Genomic DNA, 3,956 nt, shown 5'->3' with positions numbered 1-3,956 from the left:
GTTCGTTTGGTTCGTTTACAGGCCTAGTCATATATATATATATATATATATATATATATAGGGGAAGGTTCAAATGAAAACCACTAGTTAACGCGAAAACTCGAAAACTAATTAAAAAAAGCCAAAAAAACATGCAAAAAAATTTTTTTTTAAAAAATTTTTTTTTTCAATCAAATTTTCGCAGGTTTTTTTATTAAAAAAAAAAAATTTCAAAAAAAAAAAAAAAAAAAAATTTTGTGTAGTGCACATGTGTAATACTGCACATGTGTCTGTGTACTACACATGTGTATTATTACACATGTGCACTACACAAATTTTTTTTTTTTTTTTTTTTTTTTTGAAAAAAAGTTTTTTTTATATATAAAAACTAGCGATTTTTATTAAAAAAATTGAAAAAAAAAAAAAAATTTTTTGTGTGTTTTTTAGGCTTTTTTTAGTTAGTTTTCGAGTTTTCGCGTTAAAAGTGGTTTTCATTTGAACCATCCCCTATATATATATATATATATATATATATATATGTATAAACCACATTTTTTAAAAGTCTAATGCATTGGGTAATAAATTGTAGTGTTTGTTCAATTTTATGCGATGTAGATATATGTATAACACATTAAATAGTGAAAATGTGTGTCCAATTTTTGTACAGGACTATAAATACACAACGGAGATTCTATTGGCACACCCCCTTGTCTATTCGCACACTTTTCCAATTCAATACGCATCGTATAGGCCTACACGATGCGTATTGAATAAAGTAAAAGACTTGGCAGACTGACAAGTGCAGGTGTTGTCTGGCGGCGGGCTTGATACGCATCGTATAGGCCTATACGATGCGTATCAAACCACTGAATTTTTAAAGTTTATTTTTTGGTGTGTTGTGTCCAATGCAAGGATCTTTGAATGCGAGCCCGAGAAACGAAAGGGATTTCGAGCAGTTGGTCGATGACATGATAGATAAAGATCTTGACACGATCATATCCATTTTCAAGTGTTAGACTAGATAGTCCAAGATGAAATATATTAAAACCATTCAAGCCCACTAGTCTACAATGTGTTATGGTGATATTATTCAAGTTTGCACAGCGGAAGAAAAGACCAGCACCCCTGTCAGTATTGTCAGAATGCAATGAGACATAACTGAGATTTAAGCGGCGTGTTTCGATCAACTTTTATCGACATTGTTATTGGTGATGAAGAAACCCTAAAACGGAACATAATCCTAGATTGTCTAGAGAAGCGCTTTTATCATGTATCATATGATAACAACTACCAAGGGGATATGGAAGTTATTGATACAGACTCTTGATAATATCACTATATCAACAAAAGTCAACACATTTCCATTCATTACAAGAAAGTAAAATTAAATTGTTGGACATTGTGAGATAATGCATAGTTCAGATGGAGAACGGAATGCGTATGTTTAAGCACTCCAAGTGTTTGGTAGAAAGCACGATATTCAGATCTTTATTCGGTCATCTTTTCGAGCTTTTACACACGAATATGTGTTTCCCAATTTGTAAAATATTATGTCAGTGAGAAATGTTTTAAAAATCAGATGCAACTTTACGGCACACTTACCTTAATCACATCCTCCATGGAGTCACAGATCCGACAATAGGGCCCACAGATCTTCAAGCCCACCAGTCTACAATGTGTTATGGTGAGATTCTTCAAGTTTGCACAGTGGGAGAAAAGACCAGCACCCTTGTCAGTATTGTCATAATGCAATGAGACATAGCTGAGATTTAAGCGACGTGTTCCGATCAACGTTTATCGACATTGTTATAGGTGATGAATCTCGTTCCGTATTTTCTCCTTTTCTAATTCTCGAAGAATCTCGTAACGTATTCTCTGTTTCTCTAAACCTCGTTACGTGAGGTGGTCAAACCTTTCTAAAAGTAGAAAAAAATAAAACATTAACAACTAACAAAGATTGAAGAAAAAAAGAAGAAAGTGTTCCTCTTTGTTACCAAGCATGTCATCTGAAACAACTAACAGGTGCAACTTTACGGCACGCTTACCTTAATCACATTTTCCATGGAGTCACGGATCCGACAAAAGGGCCCACGGATCTTATGCCCACCGAGACCGACATTTGGATTACACGTGTTGAATGATCGAGAGAAACTTCTTCGAGCTAACTGTCGATATCTCATCCTTCTTATCTTGCTATTAAATGGGGTTGTTCTCTACAACGACGATACGTTTGTTGACTGTCACATGAATAAGTCAACGCATATTCTTGTTTGCAAATTGCAAGTATAATAGCTAATAAAATATGTTTAACTTTTGAAGTCTGTATGTTCTCTAACTTTTGAAGGTTCTTTATATGCTTCTTTCCTGATGCATGTCTGTGCCGGAGAGTAGAAGAGTCGCATTGCCGGTGCTAGAGAGATGTTTCCGCAAGGTGGACCGTTTTTGTTTGAGCCGTTTTCCTAGTTGTTGCCATTTGTAAAATATTATATCAGTGGGAAATGTTTTAAAAATCAGATGCAACTTTCCGGCACGCTTACCTTAATCACATCTTCCATGGAGTCACAGATCCGACAACAGGGCCCACATATCATATGCCCACCAAGAGCACGACACATGAAATCGAACAGTTTCTCCGTCGCTAATTTATCCACTCACCATGAAATCGAACAGTTTCTTCATAGATTTCATCCGGTTTCAAAGTCGGTTGAGGATTATGAGTGTTCTAGACTCGTTCAAGGCATGCTTGTTTGTGCAATTTACAAAAATAAGGATGCATTTCACGGTAAACGATGTAGCTGATGAAACCGAAGCTGTTATCTCGGTTGTTCAGTACTTCCGAGATGATTAAAGTGAGTCCTATGAAGAAAGTGTGTCACACCCCGATTTCCACGTGTATCACCGGTGGGCCCGGTGGGGGATTACCGTGACGTAGTTGGCAACAATATAGTCAAACCACAATATATAAATGCACAGCGGAAGCATAAAGATAAATATAATTCAACCATTTACTGTAATATCGAATGTATCACAAGTAGTTGAATAGTATCCACAGGAGGGATCAAAATAAATAAAAATGTTGTTCAACAGATAAGACATCAAGCTTGCGAGACTTCTTAAGATGCTAAGGAGCTATTGCCAGTCGATTACGTGTAGTACCTGCACTTAATCTTTTCAGGAAAATACGCCAGTTTACACTGGTAAATACATTCAACCGACACTTTTGAAAAATGTTTATTTAAAATTGATTTGAATGCACGAGGCACAAATTCTTTTATAACTTGAGAGAATTATTTAAAATTATAATCTTGTGAACGAATTACATGTTCCTTTTATGCGTTCAGTAGCCCGGATCTAGTCCGGGTTAAAGATCAATAGACACACTACATTGCGTAAAACCGAGGTGGGTAAACCATCGGCTACGTCTTTTAACAATATAGATATAACATCGGGTGTACGCCTACACCCGACTGTCAAGGTCGTGGCCATTTTTTCGAATGATGCCAAGGATATCCGGGACATGGTCATTAACCCCCCAAAGGTTTTAAGTAACAAGACTGTTTAAATGAGCCGATCAAATTATTCAATTAACCACCTAAGCGATGGAAGATTTGATGCTCAATCAAGCGGTATTTTATATACCGTAACCCAAGCCCGTATAAGGGAAAATAAGTTAAAAGTATTTTCCTTTGCAAGTATTGTCCTTAATCGGTTAAATCACAGATATCTTTTACTGGGGCTCCTATTCTGGAACGAAGGTTGAAAATAACCTATTAGAATCCTAACGGGTCTTTATATTAGCCGTAGCCTAGACCGGTTAGTTTCGAGGGATAGATACGGTTTAATCGCGTGAAAGGCGAAAACCGAGAATGGAATGTGATTCTGACCCAACAAGTTCGTAGACTTGTTTTAAACTGGTTTAATATTCACATTCTGAATCTTGGGGTCAAAATGATATGGTTTGACCCGTATCGGCTAAT

This window comes from Helianthus annuus, chromosome 15 (assembly GCF_002127325.2).
Source record: "Helianthus annuus cultivar XRQ/B chromosome 15, HanXRQr2.0-SUNRISE, whole genome shotgun sequence".
NCBI lineage: Eukaryota > Viridiplantae > Streptophyta > Magnoliopsida > Asterales > Asteraceae > Helianthus > Helianthus annuus.
This window is presented reverse-complemented; position numbering follows the sequence as displayed.